This window comes from Pelophylax lessonae, assembly GCF_965119305.1.
Source record: "Pelophylax lessonae genome assembly, chromosome: 8".
In the NCBI taxonomy this organism is placed as follows: domain Eukaryota; kingdom Metazoa; phylum Chordata; class Amphibia; order Anura; family Ranidae; genus Pelophylax; species Pelophylax lessonae.
The window spans coordinates 58,076,907-58,098,871 of NC_138775.1; the positions used below are offsets into that span (position 1 = coordinate 58,076,907).

Consider the following 21,965-nt stretch of genomic DNA (forward strand, 5'->3'; position numbering starts at 1 on the left):
TTTGGGCATTCAAAGTGTTTCTAAGCACTAAGCAGTTTTGTTAATGTTGAAAATAAAACAAAACCTTTCCTGACCACTGACTTTAACTGATTTAAAAGGTGAAAATTGGGGTAGATCAGAATTTTGACTTGATTTGTGACTTGACCAAAATAAATGACTTGACTTGCTTGACTTTTAGCAGGGACTCGAATTGACTTGCTTGCTTTTCACCACATTAACTTGGGACTTGCTTGAGACTTGAAGGTTAAGACTTGAGACTTGCACATGTGTGACTTACTCCCACGTCTGGCGGCTTGGCACATGGAGATGTAGGACGTGTTCCTGTGCAGCTCTTGGTCCTACAGACTCCATGAGACCTATATCTGGCAGATATCCTCAGTAAACGCCACAAATGGGTAGGAACCAGCCGAGACACTAAGACATCAGGAGGTGGCAATCACTGCGGCGATTTGGGCCACTTCTTTACACGATCTTTAGCCGCAACTCGCCATGGACTGAAATCCAAGATGGCGTTGGCACCTCCTTCGCCCACAGCGGACAGACAGGGAAGCTCCTGCAGCTGTCCCTCATCCTCTGGGGGATCGGACAGGCTCACACACTGCTCACACAGCCTTTTAAAGTCCTCTCTCTGCCCTGGTGAGTGTTGAGATATGGAGTCTCGCTTTAGAGCCCTGCATTCTTACATGAAATCTCTGCCCACCAATGAGGATTTTGAGCACTGTGTGAAGCGCATTAAGAAGACTTAAAAGAGAAGTACACAGAGCTCAATAAGGATTTGGGGGTTCGCATGGAACACCAAGGATGGCTTATGTAGTGTGCTGCAGTCACATGAGAAGACCCTGAACTCACACATTCCTTCTACAACAGCCTATGCATGGTATGCTGTCCCTTCAGAGCGCATGCACTGGTGACATCACAGTCTGCATGTTGTGTCAATATCCCCCAAAACAGTGCAAGTTTAAAGCGGTAGTATCATCAATTTTACAACATTGCATTATCCAAATGATCTGTGTCAGTATTATATTACCAACCTTTTCCCCTGCCTGTCACTTCAGCCGTTCTCCTTCGATTTAGATCACAGCAATAAACTACGTCACTCGTGCATGCTCATTTTGATCTTTTCCAGCAAGATAATGAGCTTGCCGGAATAATTCAGTGTCTATTGCGGGGCTGCGTCATTTCCTCTACTAGACGTCAGCCCTGTGCTCCCGCGAGACTTCCCTATTAGATCGTGGAGAAGGGGGGAGCCTCCTATTGGTTGTCCAAATGGTGAATGAAACCAAAACGAGGCTTGGTTTCGGCGTCTACTGCGCATGCGTGGGATTTCGGAAGAATACACATACTGTGGGCGGAAATACAGCAGCGATCAGCAGAAGAAAACCACAGCAAGGATAGCGGCGCTCAACATCCCAACAAACCGATCAGAAAATATCAAATTATACAGGTTAGGAAAATGCACAATTGATTGCTTTCACTCAATTACATTGAACATTGCATGTTACTGGTGTCGAATGCTTTTAAATGATATGCTATGACTGAGTTTACTACCGCTTTAAGATACTCACTGTACCTACAGGTAAGCCTTATTATAGGTAGGCACAAGTTCAAAAGGAGTTTAATTCCAGAGCTTTGCATTAAGCCTCAATATGAATCCTGTGGCATTTCTACATGAATTTACATAGTGGCAGGGCCTCGCATTGTCACAATGCAAGAAAGAGCAAATTCCCACAGACACACTCCAAAATTGTGGAAAAAGTGGAAAGCCTTCCAAGAAGAGGAGTAGAGGCTGTTGTAGCCACAAAGGGCAGACCAATGTCATATTATTGGGCATAGTTTTGGAATGGGATGCCCAACAAGCTCATTTGGGTATGCAAGCGATCTTTGGCCATAAAGTATAGTGTAGGTTCCCAGCATGCTAGAATATCTTATTTTCTGACAACTTTATTCTTCTTATTAAAAAGAATAGTAAATAAAATGCTTGAATCGGCCATGCCCAGGTACAAGCACAGACGTGAAGATAAAGCTGGTCATCAGCGTCAAATCCCTGGTTGAAAGAAAATAAAGGATGTTGACGGTACCAGAAAGAAGGAACAGTATTTTATCCTTGGGCAGGCTAAATTGCTCTGGCGTGTTGGTGTGCAATGCAGGAACTTTTATTCTTTAAGCCTAACATTTACAGAAATCTACCGGAGGCATAAAAGGGGCAGCAGAATAAAAATGGATGCAATAGAATCAACATCTACCAATTTAAACTTAGTATAGTGACAAACATAAGAGTTGGAATAAGATGGCATGCTCCCTTCATATTCTGAAGCATGTTCCATTCTGGATGACCCAGGTGAGTCAATGTAACATTTAATATCATTACCCAGTTGCCTGTTCTAAAGGTCACTGCAAATTGCCGACTTGTGCAGATATATCAACAGCCAACACCATTTCTAACACACATTCATTTCTACAAATATCACAAGCATCTATCTCGCATTCCACAGCCAGTCCGCGCTCAACATTCTATTTTATCAGTTACATACTTTACCATCATGAAAAAAAAAAAAAAAACATTGCAGCAGCCAATTTCTGGGAGCAAATCATTTAAAGTGGACCTTACAGCTCCGGGTAGTCGCAGAGCATTATGACTTCTCACACCGCACAGCCATAATGCTGCATAACTGCCTTAATAAAAAGCATTATTTTAGAAAAGTCTTCGTCTTGACTCCAGTCAAGGCAAAGACTTTTCTAAAGTTTTTAAAAGCAGAAAAGTTCCAGTTTCGAAAGAGAACCCATTATTTTGTTCTTCATCTTTTTTTTTTTTTCGAATAGGTAGATGTTTTATTTGATAAAGTCAATCAATAACAATGAACATTCCAGAGAGTCCATGTACTACTTGTAACGAGTCATCCAAAATAAAAGTACAAAGCCACAACCTAACACACTTCGTACGACAAGATAGTGTTATTCTTTTACCTCACATGCACTGCACCTATAAAGACATGAACATACAAAGAGTTTTCATGTCAATTACCCCTTCATCATCCTGCAGGGTAATTTTCTGATGGTATTTATTTTACCCATACTATCTGCTGGGGTTTCACATTAACAATCTGTCTATGATCAGGTCTACTGGGGCCAAGCAACGGAAGGAACATTAGATTTCCCCATACTTTTTCAAACATATGTGGGCTACCGCTATGTGCGTAGATCAATTTTTCTTACCCAAGCACAGTACCCATGTGATCTATCCACATCTGCTGCGTTGGAACCGTTTGGGAGATCGAATGTAGTAGAATGAGTCTGCAGGCCTAAAACAAAGCTCTGCCAGCTACCTCCCTAAGGAAATTATCCTGCACCACCTCTTCCAAAATGCCTAAGCGGCATGGCTTAGGGCAGGGACATGCAAACTGTGGCCCTCCAGCTGTTGCAAAAGTCCCATCATGCCTCTGCCTCTGGGTGTCATGCGTGTGGCTGTCCAGAGTCTTGCTATGCTTCATTGGACTTGTAGTTCTGCAACATCTGGAGGGCCACAGTTTGCATATCCCTGGCTTAGGGTCTAAAAAGCTATATCAGTGGAAAAAGGGCTATTATTGACTTCCAGTATCTGTGAAGCTTTTGACAGCACCACAGTAAATGGGTAAGGTCTCCAGTATCCCTACAAAATTTTGGGCAAGTGGGATCAGAACCAAGGCCCATGGTGTGCAAGTTAGCTGGAGCGCGGTGTACTTTGAGTAAAATGTATATTTGAGACAGTCTATTGGACATCTTCATAGAGCATACTGTAAGCGTACCGCCTCTAATGCTTCTTCCCAGTCGTCAACCGAAATATCTCCTATGTCCCTCTCCCATCTTAGTCTACCACAATTAGGATAATGTTCCAGGTAGTTAGTCAGGAGCATAGCTTAACTTCTGAATAGGAAACCTTTGGTTGAAGATTGCATCATATGAAATATAGGAATCGGGGACATTACCATATTCTCCAGTGAGTGTTCAGCCCTAATAGTGTGCTGCAGCTGAAGGTAATTGAAATGCATATTTTGCAGAACCCCATACCTAGTCTGCAGCTAAGCAAAGGACATCAATTTGCCATTCTCAAATATGTGTCCGAGATGCATAACTCCTACTGCACGCCACCGAGCTGTAGGTTTTAGTTCTGCCAGTTCAAGGTACTTCTGATTATTCCAAGTGGGACTAGAATAATAGGTGTATCCCGAAACGTGTTGCATTTGCTTAACTTTCAACAACATTTTGTGTATAAGCCTTCACGTAGGATGCTGCCTGTTAGGCTTAAAAGAAAGTTGTGCTATTAGGGCCTCAGCTAATGTTCTGGCCGTACAAAAGTGCATCATAATGAATAACAGAGTCCCTTATCTCCTCTTCACAGCATGCGTCCAAAGCCATAGTCCCCGCTAGGTGCTGTAGCTGAGAGTCTAAGTAGTAGAGCCATGGGTTGGGGAAAACAAGGCCCCCACTATCTTTTACAATTTTCAGTTGCAGTAACTTGATTCTGGCATGGCCACCCTTCCACAACAGGGAGCGAAATATTGAATTGACCACTCTGAGGTGTTATGTAGAAAGTGGAATAGCTGAGACATCATGACCATCTTAACCAGATTTGCTCTGCCGGCCATTGAGAGCCACAGTTTGGACCACACCATCTGGATAAGAGGGATAAGATGTTTAACCTGTCAATTCTCTGGAGATAGTAATCCCCAAATATTTAAATGCTGAAACTACGATGACCGGACAGAATGATGCTAGTTGTGGGTTAAGTACAGAGTCCATCTGTAACAGGGCCAATTTCAACCAATTAATGGTAAGGCCTGAATATTTACTGTATTCCTGTATAGCAATGTTTCTCAACTCCAGTCCACAAGTACCCTCAACAGGTCATGTTTTCAGACTTTCTATTATTTTGCACAGGTGATTTGAGTTTCATTGCCTTAATAATTACCACAGCCGTGTCATCTGAGGGAAATCCTGAAAACACGACCTGTTGGGGGTACCCGAGGACTGGGGTTGAGAAACGTTGCTGTATTAGTACTCATAACAGTACGCAAGGAATAACCCAACAATAGGAGCATATTATCGCCATACAATATAAAATTCTCCTGCCCGGGGGGGGCAAATTTAAATCACTCGATGGCATCGTCCGACCTGATACAAGGCTACCAGAGGCTCTATAGTCTGGGCAAAGGGAAAAGGAGATCGCAGGCATCCATCTGGTACCCAGCCTACACCAAATGTTGGAAAAAGCCTTCCCTTAAAGTCACCTGGGGGTGGTGATATAACAGGCGCACCCATGATATAAACTCATCCCCGAAACTGAGTTTGGCCAGGACTGTCAACAGAAATACCCATTCCACACTGTCAAAAGCTTTGTGGGCACCCAGTGACAGCACAATTATGTTACCCTCGTTCTCCACCAGAGCCTTCATGTTGAGATATAACCATCGGAGATTCACTGCTCTTTAGAATTGTTGGGCATAAAGGCCGCCTGATCAGAGTGAATTATACTTGATTACTTTATTCAGCCTGCAGGCCAGCACTTCCCAATATTTTCAGGTATGTCTGGAGGAGTGAAATTGGGCAGTAGAAGCTGGGTTCAGTGGAAGGTTTTTGTTAATCTTTAGATGGAAAATTTATTTTTCTACATTTTTAGAGGCACCTAGATCTCAATAGGGTTCTACGAGGTAATCTGAGCAGAGAGATATATAGGCTGCCCCCATCAACCTCCCTCTGAACACCAACTGCCTGGCAGTCAGCTTTTTCCGTTGGAAATCATAGCAGGTTACAGGTTGAAATAGAAGGATGATCTTAACAATAATCAACTGCAAAAAGGGCTCTGTAGCAATTATATCGTTTATTTTAATGTGTTACAAAACCCAAATTTTCCTATAAAAACAATGCTGCTTTTACTGTGCATTTCAGTCCCAAGCCAACTCTTAGATTGTTAAATAAAGTCTGCATTTTTTTTCCTTTATAGGTTGCCCAGTGAATGTTAAATCTATTTATTTAATCACAATTATTGGATCAAAAATAGCTTCCAGCTTCTCCTGCGCTACAAGACCAATTTAATGTTTACTGCCTGTTGCTTTAATTACAAGTCTGCTTTATATCCTGGGGTACAAAATAAGGATAAAGGTATACATTTCCCGACTCGAGTAGATCATGCATTTATTCTGAAAAGCTGCCAAAAAGAAAAAAAAACAGCAAATTGGCGTTTTACAGAAGGTGGCTTTGTGAAATGCAATAGACATCACAAGCTCCAAAGGGTGTCGATACAGACCTCATGCCTAAATGATTATTACGACTGTGTATTGGAAAGCAAGTCATCGTGGAAAAGAAACAGTCTAGAGTGTTTTTAGACCCAATGCACATGGGTTATGATTTGAAGTAGCAGTAACATCCTTTATAAAACTTTGTCTATACACAGTTTTCACGTAATATTTGTGCTACACATTACCATGCGTACTGCCCAAATATACCCCATTATTTATTTTAGTACTTCTATAGCACCATCAATTTACACTTACATATTTTTATTCACGTCAGTCCCTGCCATCAAGGAGCTTACAATCGAAGGTCCCTAACTCACATTCGCATACACATATTAAGGCCAACATAGACAAAAGCCAATTAAAGTGGTTCTAAAAGGCAGAAGGTTTTTTATCTAAATGAATTAGGATAAAAAACCTTCTGTGGGCAGCAACCCCCCTCAGCCCCCCTAATACTTACCTGAATTCAATCTTGATCCAGCAATGTTGCACGAGAGTCTCGGCTGTCCAGGACTCTCCCTCCCGATTGGCTGACACACAGCAGCAGGCGCCAATTGCTCCTGCTGCAGCCAAAGTCAGTGAGCCAATGAGGAAGGAGAGGGGGCGGGGCTGAGCCACAGCTCCATGTCTAAATGGACACACAGAGCAGCGGCTCGGGTGCCCCCATAGCAAACTGCTTGCTGTGGAGGCAAGAAGGAGTGGCCAGGAGCGCCAGCAAGGGAACCGAGAAGGGGACTGGTGTCTTTTTTCAACCTTATCAACCATGTAACTATCCCTAAACTGAGTATTATTATTATACAGGATTTATATAGCGCCAACAGTTTGTGCAGCGCTTAACAAAATTAAGGCAGACATTACAGTTACAACACAATTTGGAACAAAAGGAATCAGAGGGCCCTGCTCGTTAGAGCTTACAGAGTAGAGTGTTCTTTACTGTCAGAGCAGTAAGGATGTGGAATTCTATTCTACAAGCAGTGGTATTAGCAGGGAGCGTCGATAGTTTAAAAAAAATATTAGATGGGAACCTTAAGAGCCGGTTCACATACAGGCGACCCGACTTGCCGGGGCGACATGCACGGACTTCATATCATTGAAGTCAATGCAGGTCGCTCCAGGTCGCCCCAAAGTAGTACAGGACCCTTTTTCTAAGTCGGAGCGACTTGTGTCGCTCCTATTAGAACGGGTCCTGTGCTAATCTATGGCAGGCGACTTGTCAGGCGACCAAGTTGCCTGACAAGTCGCCCCAGTGTGAACCGGCTCTTACAATCACAACATACAGGGATATACATTGTACTATTGACAAACACATACACCCACACATCACAGGCTGAACTGGATAAACTGGTGTCTTTTTTCAACTATGTAACAGGAGGATCTGGGCTGCTCTGTGCAAATCCTCTGCACAGAGGAGGCAAGTATAACTTTTTTGTTGTTTTTATCCAAACAAGACTTTAATAATCGCTTTAACCTACCAGGATGTATTTGGAGTGTGGGAGGAAACTGCAGTACCCAGGGGAAATCAAGGCAGGCACAGGGAGGACATGTAAACTCCAGGCAGGTAATGCTGTGGTTGGGATTCGAACCAACAACCCTAGTGCTGCAAGGTGGAAGTGCTAACCAATTAGTTGCTAAGATGCGGACAGATCCAATGTCCTTGTGTACCAAACTTCATCCTATGTAAGCAGCGGGGCAGAGGCAATACTTACATGTAAGCCCTAAGCAGCAGGGGTGGCCACTAGAGCACGTTTGCGCTGCACCCATTTAACTGTTAGCATGAAAGCGCAAACAATCAAATTAAAATGAAGTCCACATGCAGGAATGCATGGGTACGTGGAGCTCCAGTTTATGGGGCTTTGATGTTCAGAATCCGATCCATATACATTGAGGAACTGAATGCAGAGTATCGTACGCCCATTTACATGAGCACTTGAGAGTATTCAAATATATAGGAGAATATAAACTTGCTATAACCATATAATGTTGCAGCCTGAACTTGGAAGTTACTTGGCAAATACTTCCCTTGCCTGCAGCAGACTGATGACATCATCTCAGCCTAGGCTAATTCACTTTGCTGGAGCTCAGGTATGGCTTTTCCAATTATAACTGGTAAAGCTCTTTTTAATTTATTTATTTTTTTTTTTCCCCATGATGCCATTAATAATGCATACACACTTGTAAAGTTACTGAGAGGACAATTTTAAAGTGTCAGAAGGGCAAAAAAACTATTTAATTTACAGGAGAGATACTGCAGAGTAGCCACACACATTGTTTTTTTTTTTAAAGATATTTAAAGCTGAACTTCCAAGTATGGGCCAATCTAAGTATGCATCTCTCATATCTTGAGACTGCTGGGAAAGCTGACAATTCTGGTAGTAGTCAACGCTAGCTGTGACCTTCTGGATCCTGTGCGATCAGCTTCCCCTCCACATACTGACGACAGGGAGTTGCTCGCTAAGCACTGCCATCCTTTCCTTTAGTGAATACAAGGCGTTCTCTGATTGGACATCCAAACAGAAAATGGAATTTTATGAATTGTGGCAGTGCCTAGTAAGTGACACCCTGTGGTCAGTGTACAGAGGGGCGACCAATCATATAGAAACAGCGTGGGACCCAGAAGATCGCAAAGTAGTAGTACAGTGATTTTCAACTTCCCAAGTGGCCCCACAGGTATGAAATATGCAGGGCTTGACAAATTTGCTTTGCATCTAAGAGTCAGTTAAAGTTAGGAGCTAGTTTTTTTTTTTGTTATAACCACTTGGTTACTTTAACCCTCTTCCCGCCCAAGCCAATTTTTAGCTTTCAGCACTGTCACACTTTTGCCTCGTACACACGCAACGATTATCGGCCGACCGATCGGTCGACTTTTGTCCAGTGTTGTTGTGTTGGTTGGAATGTGCCTAGACTGCACACAAATTTTCTCGGCCAACAACAACCAACTTCAGAAGTGATGTCATTTGATGGTTGACTTTCCCTGTGTTTTTTCTTCTCTGAGCATGCCCAGTCTTGCTCATCTGATTTTTGTCGGCCGAAATCTGTACTGACTGATGGAAAAATCGGCCGTTCTGTTGACGGCCAACAAAAATTTTATAGCATGCACACCAGATTTTGTTTGGCAGAAAAGTCGGTCGGTTGTCGGAATCATCATACTAACAATCCAATAATCGGCCGATCGGACGTTGGCCGAAAATTCACGGCCAACAATCGTTGCGTGTGTACGAGGCGTTTGAAAGACAATTGTGCGGTCACGCAGCACTATACCCATATGTAATTTGTATCAATTTTTTTTTTCACACAGATAGAACTTTTTTTTGGTGGTTTTTAATTACCAATGATTTTTTTTTGCCAAATGCATGAAAAAAATAAAAAAAAAGGGACATTTTAAAAAAGAAAAAAAAAAAACCCAACACACACCGTTTTCTTCATTCCTATGATAAAATTTTACAAAATTAGCAATTTTTCTTCTTCACTTATGTGCAGTTATGGGCACTGATGGCCACTGATAGGTGGCTGCACTGGCTCCAGGATGTCCAGCTTAGGGCTGCCTATTCCTGTTACGAGGTGAGGCTGAGAGTCTCCCCGGACAGCTTGGCCTGGACTCAAACTTAGTGATCTTATAGAAGGAGCTTCAGGAGTGGGAGGCTCGAGTCTACACCGCCATTGTGTCCCTGAAAGCTCCATAAAGGGACACTTCCTACTGGGCTCTGCTACACCCATCAGCTCCGCTCCTCCCAACCCACCCCTCCTACTTCTCTACTACCCAGGATCTCCCCTAACCAGCTCTTCACAATCCTGCTCCTCTCCTCCTTTAGGCCCCCCTCACAGCACTGCCCTTCCCAACCCCCAGCCTCATATACATGGCATAGTGACGCCAGCCTGCCGGCCACCCGGCGATGAGAGAACTGGCAGTCAGTGGGACTGACAAAAGCTCAGGCGCAATGGATGCAATTTCAAGTCGCCATGGCGACCTGGCGCTTGGGGTTTGTTGAGTCCTGGAGATATGCATACTTTAATTCATCCAAGCTAAACAATGCAAGAATGGAATTTAAATCATGTCCAGAGATTTGCTTTGATATCTAGCATGATGGACCAAGCGCACTTCCTGATCCTGTATAATAAAAAAAGGAAAACAAAGTGGACAACACCTATAAGCAGCTAGGAACCCAAGCTCTGATACTATTGGTGAACTATAAGAATTGATAATTCAGCTCCTTAATATCTCCCCAATATCAAAACAAAGTATTTCAGCATGAACAGCTGCACACAAAGTTCCATGGACTGTGCGGTTTTCTCAAGTGATGAGACCATGTCATGTACCACTTGTCGTAACGACACGTGTCTAGTTTAACAGTCAAGTGATGATGGTCATTTGAAAGGAGCAATAAAATAGAAGCACTGGTTGTTGAAGCATATAATTGATTCAGTAAAATAGCATTTGATAGGAAAATTGTCCAAGCAGAGAGCAGGATTTTCAGCTAGCTCTTTTGTAATAGACAATGGATTGTCATGCCAGGAGAAGTGTGGGATAGTAAAATAAACTTCCATACTCCCCAATATGGCTGCAGCAGCAGTTCAATACTGCAGCTGTCCCCCGCAGGCTCTAAGAGGCTCAGAACTGAGCATTCACATGACCACTGATCGCTCAGTGCTTGGTCTTCACTAAGCAGAGAGTGGTGGCTGTCAGGCCCCTCCAGGGCTCACTGAAGTGCTGGACTGGAGAGAGGGAGGGAGCAGCAGGCTCAGGCTCACAGCGGCACGCTAGAAGACAAAGCCAGCCATCGGTGCGGGCTTCTGGGTGGATCCTGACATTATTTCCAGGATTCTTCCAGAGCCTGGACTAGCTCTGTGACATCAGCCCGCTGTCGGATGAATCTTGGTCACAGGAGTGCATACCTGCCAACTGTCCCGTTTTTCCTGGGACAATCCCGACAAATAGGAGCCTGTCCTGGGTAATTTACATTGTCCCTGTTAATCAGGGACAGTGTAAATCGTTAAAAACATTTTTTTTTTTTCCTTTTCATTTTGTTCCAGGCAGTGTCGCTCTCATCCCAGCTATGTGTTGTAGTTCTGGCAGCAAGTTGTCTCTCAGGTTGCCCGCTCACTCTTCCCGCCTGCCGCAAATTTAACATGTCACCGGAGGCAGGGAGTCAGCATGGTGCACTCTCTGAAATCCGCCAGCAGGGGGAGGCAGAGCACCTTTCCGACAAGCTGACACTTTAGAATTGCAGGGAATTGGGTTGAGAATTTTAAACTTTAGGCAGAAGTAGTGCAGCTGAATGGGAGAATTATTTCAACTCTGCTACTTTGGCCTCACGTTTTCAATTCCCTTTTCAAATTCCTGTAATTCTCTCTTTATGAAGTAGACCCTATAATCTGATAAGTAGGCGGAGATTAATTATGGAGAGTGGGTGGGGCTTCGGGGAAGTGGGTGTGGTAAGTAATTGATAGCTGTGCTGCAAAGTGTCCCTGGAAATTTTTTTCAAATGTTAGCAACTATGGGAGTGCACTTATTATTTCTGCACTCCTGTGACCCAGATTAAGCCGACAGCGGGCTAAATTTCACTGTTGGATGATGTCACAGAGCTAGTCCAAGCTCTGGAAGGATCCCGACTAGGGATTACCGACATGTGGTGAAAATCTCATGTCACTAGCACCTTTAGAAATTTACCTAGAAAAATGGTGACATATTCAATACTTATTTACCCGCTGTATATACCATAGTTTGTAGGCGCTATAACTTTTAAGCAGCCCAATCAATATGAAACTTATTGGGATTTTTTTTTTTTTACCAGACATGTAGCAGAATACATTTTACCTAAATTTATAAAGAAATTCGATTTTTTTATTATTATTTTATTGGATAGGTTACATAGCAGAAAATAAAAAGTATAGTTTTTCTTTTTTTTTTTTTCAAACTCGTTTTTTTTGGGTGAAATTATAAAAAATAAAAAACCCAGTGGTGATCAAATACCAAAAAATTCACGGTGAAAATTATTGGCATTTTGCCTAAAAAAAAAAAAAAGTGCAGACAATGGCTACTGAAAAACATGCGATTTTGCTGCGATTTCATTACGATTTTGGTTTTCGGCCAAGTGCATCCTGAATTTTCGGTTTTGGTCCACCACTATTAGTTACCACTAAAAAAAGCTCAGTTTGTGTGAATTAATTGAGATACATTTTATTTCGATACAGTGTTGCACAACAAACGCAATTGCCAGTTAAATAGCGCACTGCTAAATAGCAAAAAATGGCCTGCTCATGAAGGGGGGGGGGGGGGGCTTCCGGAGCTGGAGATAGTAAAGTGTTACTAAACCCGGGGCCCTGCATTTACTATATCTGCTCTCTCACAGTACACAGAACTGCAATAGTTTTAGTAAATATAAACTGCTAAATACTTTTTCTCATCAGCAGTATATAGCAGTCTTGTGACTTCTATCAGTGTTTGGCTCAAGTTTGTATGAGGGGTTTTCATTCTGCCTTAAGGCTGGGTTCACACTGCTGAGCAAAGCGGCTCACGGCAGGAGTCCGATGCGTCGCTGTTCTCCGTTTCAAGGACGAATCAGGCCCAAATTTTTGGCTGCAATCAGAGCTGAAACAGACCAGAAGATGCACAGGACTCTTCTGCAGACAGCTTTGCAGCCGTCCCTGATCTCTGTGAACCGGCTCCATTGATATGAACTGAATCTCCTGATATGCGAATTGGATGTGGAGAAAAAACGCATCCAATTCGCACTAGTGTGAACCCAGCCTGACTGTCCTATGAGGCTGCAGGACCCAGACCCTCTGTCTGGACAGTGCTGATTGGCCCTGTGCTGATCACATGCACCCTCCCAAGAAAAAAAAAAAACCTCTGGCAGCACACACCAAACCGAGTATGTGCAGCTTTTCCTCTAGCCCCTGTTCTATCAGGAGATGGTTTGAGGATAGTGGAAAAAGGGGAGGATCAGGAAAGACAGAACCAAACAGCCTTTTTACACAATGCACAGGATTAGCCCCCTAGGTTCCACAGCGAGTATAACAAGCATGCTTTACTGCATATACAGACTGATTTACGGTTGTGGGTTTATTAACACTTTGAAAGTACCCATGAAGTTGTGTGTCCCCCCCCATCTTTTAGAACCATATTTCAGGTTACACCGATTTTTTAGGGTCATAGAGTGCAGTAGGACCTGAATGGCTCCTGGAGATGCCCTTCCTCGCTGTTGCTGTTGTGCAGGTGATTACAGAAGGTAGATATAAATTCAGGAACTTACTTATTTAATGCCTAGATATCTGCATTTATTGGTGTTTACAATGCTGGAAATCAAGTTGCCAATGGATGTGTATTGAATTGTTTAATGTAGTGCATAGGCTGACACTGCACTGGGGTTGAAGATTAACCAGGATAATAATATTTAACAAACAGAAAAACACCCTTTGACACAGCAATGAAAAAGCTGAGCCATGAAATTCTCACTTGCTCGGCTTGCAGGACAGGTCTAAAGGTGCCTAAAGACACTGGGTGACAGTTCCCCAATCTGATAGTTTTCTTTCCATAACCTTGTAGAGCTGCCCGATTCAGGACAAAAATGAGAATTTACAATTTTTTTTGTTAAGAATAAAGATCACGCTTCTTTCAAGATTCTCAGTGTAACATCATCTTTTACTTTATTTTAAAAAATTGGACTAACTTCACGGCTTAGGTTTTTTTTTTTTTTATAATTCATTAAAAAAAAGTGTTTTTTTCCCAAAAAACTGCATTTGAAAGACTTTGGCGCAAATACAGTGTGACATAAAATATTGCAACGATCGCCATTTTATTGTGTTTATAGTTAGACCCCGTTCACACTGGGGCGACCTGTCAGGCGACCTGGTCGCCTGACAGGTCGCCTGCCATAGAGTAGCTGTGGACCCGTTCTAATAGGAGCGACACAAGTCGCTCCGACTTAGCAAAAGGGTCCGGAGCTTCTTTGGGGCGACCTGGAGCGACCTGCATTGACTTCAATGATATGAAGTCCGTGCCGGCCGCTCCGAGGTCGCGGTGCGAGCTGCGCACCGCGACCTGTGAGGTCGCCCCGGCAAGTAGCGTTGCCCCAGTGTGAATGGGGTCTTATCTAGCAGCCTCGATACAGGGAGTGCAGAATTATTATTAGGCAAATGAGTATTTTTGAGGATTAATTTTATTATTGAACAACAACCATGTTTTCAATGAACCCAAAAAACTCATTAATATCAAAGCTGACTATTTTTGGAAGTAGTTTTTAGTTTGTTTTTAGTTTTAGCTATTTTAGGGGGATATCTGTGTGTGCAGGTGACTATTACTGTGCATAATTATTAGGCAACTTAACAAAAATCAAAATATAAAGTATACCCATTTCAATTATTTATTTTTACCAGTGAAACCAATATAACATCTCAACATTCACATACCCATACATTTCTGACATTCAAAAACAAAAAACAAATCAGTGACCAATATAGCCACCTTTCTTTGCAAGGACACTCAAAAGCCTGCCATCCATGGATTCTGTCAGTGTTTTGATCTGTTCACCATCAACATTGCGTGCAGCAGCAACCACAGCCTCTCAGACACTGTTCAGAGAGGTGTACTGTTTTCCCTCCTTGTAAATCTCACATTTGATGATGGACCACAGGTTCTCAATGGGGTTCAGATCAGGTGAACAAGGAGGCCATGTCATTAGCTTTTCTTCTTTTATACCCTTTCTTGCCAGCCATGCTGTGGAGTACTTGGACGCGTGTGATGGAGCATTGTCCTGCATGAAAATCATGTTTTTCTTGAAGGATGCAGACTTCTTCCTGTACCACTGCTTGAAGAAGGTGTCTTCCAGAAACTGGCAGTAGGACTGGGAGTTGAGCTTGACTCCATCCTCAACCCGAAAAGGCCCCACAAGCTCATCTTTGATGATACCAGCCCAAACCAGTACTCCACCTCCACCTTGCTGGCGTCTGAATCGGACTGGAGCTCTCTGCCCTTTACCAATCCAGCCACGGGCCCATCCATCTGGCCCATCAAGACTCACTCTCATTTCATCAGTCCATAAAACCTTTGAAAAATCAGTCTTGAGATATTTCTTGGCCCAGTCTAGACGTTTCAGCTTGTGTGTCTTGTTCAGTGGTGGTCGTCTTTCAGCCTTTCTTACCTTGGCCATGTCTCTGAGTATTGCACACCTTGTGCTTTTGGGCACTCCAGTGATGTTGCAGCTCTGAAATATGGCTAAACTGGTGGCAAGTGGCATCTTGGCAGCTGCACGCTTGACTTTTCTCAGTTCATGGGCTGTTATTTGCGCCTTGGTTTTTCCACACGCTTCTTGCGACCCTGTTGACTATTTTGAATGAAATGCTTGATTGTTCGATGATCACGCTTCAGAAGCTTTGCAATTTTAAGAGTGCTGCATCCCTCTGCAAGATATCTCACTATTTTTGACTTTTCTGAGCCTGTCAAGTCCTTCTTTTGACCCATTTTGCCCAAGGAAAGGAAGTTGCCTAATAATTATGCACACCTGATATAGGGTGTTGATGTCATTAGACCACACCCCTTCTCATTACAGAGATGCACATCACCTAATATGCTTGATTAGTAGTAGGCTTTCAAGCCTATACAGCTTGGAGTAAGACAACATGCATAAAGAGGATGATGTGGTCAAAATACTCATTTTTTACCGCGATTTTTGTGCAGGCGTTTTTAGATTGAATAGAGACCAATGGAAAACGCCTGTAATCTGCCCAAAAAGAAGCTCATGTACTTTATTGAGTGTTGGGCGTTTTGTATACAGCATCAAAACGCCCAAATGTGAACAGGGGCCATTGAAATGAATAGGTGAATTGTCTTGTTGGGCGTTTTGAGAGCTGATCCTAGAGCAGAAAAACTCCCCAAAAACGCCCCAAAACGCCTACATGTGAACGGAGCCTAATAATTCTGCACTCCCTGTAATGTTGATAAACATTTTCTGGAGGTTTTTATTTTTTTATTTTTAAATGTGAGAGCTGAGAAGAGCAGAGCAGCTCTGTAAGCCTCGGTTCACACTAGGGCGACCTGTGAGGCGACCTGGTCGCCTCACAGGTCGCCTCCCATAGGGAAGCTGCGGACCGGTTCTAATAGGAGCGACACAAGTCGCTCCGACCTAGAAAAAGGGTCCGGAGCTTCTTTGGGGCGACCAGGAGGCGACCGCCATAGACTTCAATGTTATGAAGTCCGTGGTGGCCGCTCCGAGGTCGCGGCGCGCCGCTCGCACCGCGATCTCGGAGGTCGCCCCGGGAAGTAGCGTCGCGGTAGTGTGAACCGGCGCTAAGAATGGAGGACATGCAGTTTTACGGTTCCCGCTCATGCAATGCGGGGAACCCTGCAGATCCACTGCGGGTTCCCGCATCGCATTCAACTCGCAGGCAGTTCACACTGCCATATGTGAATCGCTGGGGGTGTCAATACAAAGTTAACAACACCCCCAGATCAGTTCGGACATGAATCTGATTGCATAGCTGTGAATAACCATACAATCCTAATCTGGTGCGGATGCAAAAAAGGGTCCTGTGCGTGTTGTGTCCAAATGTGATGCAAAGTCAGCCATACATTCTGTATATATCGGTTTAGGAGACGCAGGAGAAGTTGTGTCCTGTAGCCGGTTCTCGCCGGTGGTGTCTCCGAACTGACATGTGAGTGAGGCCACAGGCGAGATCCAGCTACAGGACACAACTTCTCCTGTGTCTCCTAAACCGATTCAATGAATACCGAGCCCGCACAGCTTATGTGCCTACAAATGTGAGTTTTAATATTTGCATTATTTAATTAATACCTTATATACAGAGAGCACTAGATTTGTTTTCCATTTATTCCCGTTTTATGACAGAGACTGGGGAAATACAGTGAGGACAGAGCCACCCTAATTATCTGTGTAGCAACCAGGGAGCATTCAGGACCTAATGAGAGAATCGAGTCTACCCATTTGTCTGGGGATACTATAAAGCTATTTTTGACCTAGTGGTGAAACACTGGTCAAATTATAAAGGTGAGAGGCCATCCATCACTGCTGGTGGTGGGATCGTGAGCACCTGAATGATCCATTGCGGCAGCTGCACTTATTTTGGCACTTTAGAGACTGTTTATTCACTTGAAATCACTTTAATGGACTAGCACCTTGCACTTTTGATTTATCTTTTCAATTGATACCAGCAAAAGAAAGCTCTATTTGTGTGGAAAAAAAAAAAATGATAAAAAAATTTTCATATGGGTACAGTGTAGCATGACCGCGCAATTGTCATTCAAAGTGTGACAGAGCTTAAAGCTGAAAATTGGCCTGGGTCTATAATAATAATAATTATTGGCCTGTATTGAAGTGGTTAAACAATCAGAGTCTCTCCTATCACATCAGAACCCCCTAACAGCAAAGTTCCCTCATCACATCCATATCCCCTTTACATTAATGTCCACCTCACCACATCAGAGCCCTCAGTCCCCCCTTCACAAATAGTCCTACCTTGAGGTCGGGCACTGTGCAGCCATGCTGGCTCTGTATTACCAAGACTAAACTGTGCCCCCCCCCCCCCAGCCCTTAACCATCATCACTGATGCTGGGGGGGTCTCAGCCCACCCCAGTACCTCTCTAGATTCGGCCCGGATATGCAGTAATGAACGGTGATCATTCACCCCACAGAAATGCACACACTGCAATACAACACCGGCTGCAGGAAATTTTGCATGCAAGCATTCCATTACCATAGGTCGATCTAAACCGGTCACTAAAATCAAATAGGTTACTAATTTAAAAATGTATTTCAATCTCTTTAAAATCTGCAGCTTCCATTTAAATAACAGCTAATGACTCTGTCCTGCATGTCCTTGTTCAGACACTTTGGGGTTGATTTACTAAAATTGAAGAGTGCAAAATATGGTGCAGGCCTGCAAAGAAACCAATCAGCTTCACCTTTTTTTATTGCTAAAGCCTAATTAACAAGCTGAAGTTAGAAGCCAATTGGCTACCATGCAAAGCTGCACCAGATTTTGCACGCCCCTTTCTGTTATAGGGCGACAACAATTTGGCCCTGTCTCCCAAAATATTTTCATGATGTGTCATTAAATCACATCACGCACCCCTGGTGGAGACTAGGAGCAGCTATGCTGAAACACATTGCATTGTGCAGGGATGTAGATAGGAAGTGGTGGAAAGATCAAAAGTGTTTCTGTTGGTTATGCAGGAAGAGGAATGCTGCTTCTACATTAGCATAGCTCCCAACTGTCCCTGATGTTCAGGGACTGTCCCTGATTTGGAACAAAGTCCCTCTTTCACCCTCATTTTGATCAGTATGATCTATATAGTTGTATATAAAATGCACTTTATCTTTCAAAAAGTGTTTCCCAGTGATAAACCTTTCATCCAATTTCTAAATTGCTGCATTTGTAAATTTCAAAAGCCAGTATAAAGGAATAGTGGTATAAGTATATATAAAAAAAAAAAAAAAAAAAAAAGAAGCACGTCTGGACAACCACCCACCATAGATATACTGCGGCAGGCTGGCTCAGCTGTGCGAACCACCGTACATGTACGGTGGTTTGCGGGAGCGCTCGTGGGGGTCAACGCGCCTGCCCTATCAGGAAGCCAATCCATGGGACCAGCGGCCGCGATTGCTGCCGGTTACTCCTGACCGCTCCCCGCTGAGAGAGAACGACGGTCTGCTGTTGTAAACACAGCAGACTGTTCTCTCTGGAATGAACACAGAGCACCTGCGATCCTCCTGTGATCCTTGTGTTGATTTCACAAGTCTCTCCCCCACACAGTTAGAAAACACCCCCTAGGCTCACACTTAAAGAGGTTGTAAACCCTCTCTTGGAAGTTGTACCTATAGGTAAGCCTTTAATAAGGCTTAGCTATAAGTACTGTAAATATCTCCTAAACTTGCACAGTTTAGGAGATATTTACTTTTAATGCAGCTCTGAAGTAACGGCCACCCATGCCGTTCCTTCAGAGCCCTGTGCCATGAACGGCGGCTCCCACACACATGCGCGGGAGTGATGTAATCGCGCCTCCGGCCAATCAGATGGCTGGAGGACGCGAACCAAGACAGCCAAACATGTTCTAAGATAAGTATTTCATAATGAGCTAGTATGAGATGCATACTAGCTCATTATCCCTTTGTCTTACAGGGTTTTTTTTTTTTCAGATTTTTGCGTGCAGGGTTTACTTCCTCTTTAACCCTTTGATCACCCTCGGGTTACCCCCTTCCCTGCCAGTGTCATTATTACAGTAACGGTGCAAGGTCATTTCTGGCAATGTGGAACGCACGCTACGAATGGCGCTTCCTGACTGCTTCACACAGACCCTCTACAGTTAGTGCTACTGGAAGCGCTATCAAATCTGAGTTTAAGTGCCCATTCACACTAAGGCGACTGGTCAGCCTGACAAGTCGCCGGTCCATGCAGTGCTACAGGAACCGTTCTAATAGGAGTGACTCAAGTCGCTCCGACTTAGAAAATAGTTCCTGTACTACTTTAGAGCGACATCGGAGTGACTTGCATTGACATTCATTATATGAAGACCGTGCAAGTCACGCCGAAGTCGCGGTGCACGCGACTTCACAGGTCGCTCCCGAAGTCGTGCCGCGGTAGTGTGAACCGGCACTAATGGACTTTAATTGTATCATGCACCTTTTACTTATTAAATACATCTGCACAATAAAACTCTAATTTTTTAAAATCCCTGAGCACTCATTCCATCCGGGTGAACCTTATATGATGGGGCTCAATACACCCAACCCCAATTACCTGGTAACCTAGGAGGCAATTTTCAGCTCTGTAGGTCCTGGGGGCCTGAAAAACTCTGGTAAGTGGCCAATACTTACCAAGGTGGAGGAGCACAATATACTCACACATCAGCACCTTTCTGAAGCACGGATCACTTTATGGGGGGAATGAGGAGACCACAACCCCATTTTGTCTAAAGAATTATGAACTTTTTATATTTCTATGAAGTTACAATATTTTGCACTTAATCTAATTTTTTTAATTAATTTTCCTTTTTTTAATCCAAACACGTACACACATCCATTCTGAGCACTTTGGAATCCATTGCATTTTTATTGCACCGTTCTTACAAAATAATGAAGGTTTAGAACAATATATTTGAATGTTTAATCAAGATATTTGAATACTCTATTTTGCACACTTATTTTACTTTATGCACTTTGGAAACCATTGCATATTTGCACACACTTAATGCACTTTTTTTTTAGCACTGTAGCCACTTTATATAATTCATTCATTGTATGGTTCCAAATGTCTGTTTACTAAAGGGCAATAGCACCGCACTGCATACATCACTTCATTTAACCACTTAAGCCCCGGAAGATTTTACCCCCATTCCGACCAGGGGGTATTTTGCGATTCGGCACTGCGTGACTTTAACGGACAATTGCGCGGTCGTGCGACGCTGTACCTAAACGAATTTGGCGTCCTTTTTTTCCCACAAACAGAGCTTTCTTTTGGCGGTATTTGATCACCTGTGCGATTTTTTGATCACGCGCTATAAACAAAAAAAGAGCGTCCATTTTGCAAAAATAGCAATATTTTTCCCTTTTTTTTATATGAAATTCCCCCCAAAAAAAATGTAAAAATCAAAATTTTTTAAAATTTTCGGCCAATTTGTTTTATGCTACATATGTTTGGTTAAAAAAAAAAAAAAAAATCGCAAAAAGCGTATTTTGATTGGTTTGCGCAAAAGTTATTGCGTTTACTAAGGGAAAGATTTTTGTCATTTTTGTTGTTTTTTTTTTTTAACGCGTAATGGCGGCGATCTGCGATTTTTTTTGCGGTACTGCGACATTGCGGCGGACAGATCGGACCCTTGACTGACATTTTTGACACTTTTGGGGTTACCAGTGACATTTCTACAGTAATCAGTGCTATACATATGCACTGTTACTGTAAAAATACACTGGTAGTGAAGGGGTTAACTTTATTTGAGAGGGAGGGGCTGTGTGTGTCCCTAGGGGCGTGATTCTAACTGTGATTGGCTGGGGCTTCAGCTGTATGCAGAGTGATCAACGGATCTACATAGTAGATCCAGATGATCAGCTCTCATACAGCGAGGAGAATGACAGGCAGCTTGTTTACACAAGCTGCCTGACTTTCTCCCTCTCCCCCGCCGATCGCAGAGTGGCCGGCGGACATCGGGTCCGCCGGTCACACGCGCGGGGGGGGTCCGTGACCACTCGGGAGCGGGAGCGCGCCTCCGGGGGCGCGCGCTCGCTCCCTAGACCCTCACAAGCTAGTGACGTAGCCCTACGTCACTTTGCCTGTGAGGGGCTGACCGCCGACGTAGATAGTCGTGCGGCGGTCGGCAAGTGGTTAAGCACACACTTAAATTGACGGCGAAATTACCATATTTTTAGAATTAAAGGATAGGCGCTGTATTTCAATATCTATACATTTTCTGTATAGTTTTGATTGTTTATGGGGAAATTTGCTTTGATATATATGAGTGCTTTTGCTTACAAAGCATGTTTCTGGAACGAATTATAAATGGCAATCCAAGGTATTACCGTATGCGGAATACTTGTTGAACAAATTTACAGAATGTTCCATAAATCTACCCAAATTTTGCCCCTTCTGTGATAAGCTCTATAGCTCAAGATCTGTTGGCTAGGACGGTCTGAAAACAGGCTATACACATGAGATTACTTTCCTATATACTGTAACAAAAAATGGCGGAT

The 21,965-nt window shown here is 43.4% G+C and overlaps 1 protein-coding gene and 1 pseudogene across 2 annotated transcripts in view; both read right to left on the minus strand.

Moving 5' to 3' along the window:
* Window positions 1-351, minus strand: part of LOC309561630 (lamina-associated polypeptide 2-like) — a 31,910-nt pseudogene extending 31,559 nt beyond the window's left edge. Inside the window, exon 1 of the transcript in view lies at window positions 278-351. The product of the transcript in view is annotated as a lamina-associated polypeptide 2-like (transcript). The remainder of the gene's footprint in view (window positions 1-277) is intronic.
* Window positions 1-21,965, minus strand: part of SUCLG2 (succinate-CoA ligase GDP-forming subunit beta) — a 444,050-nt gene that overhangs the window by 411,177 nt on the left and 10,908 nt on the right. The gene's annotated exons all lie outside the window — the stretch shown is intronic.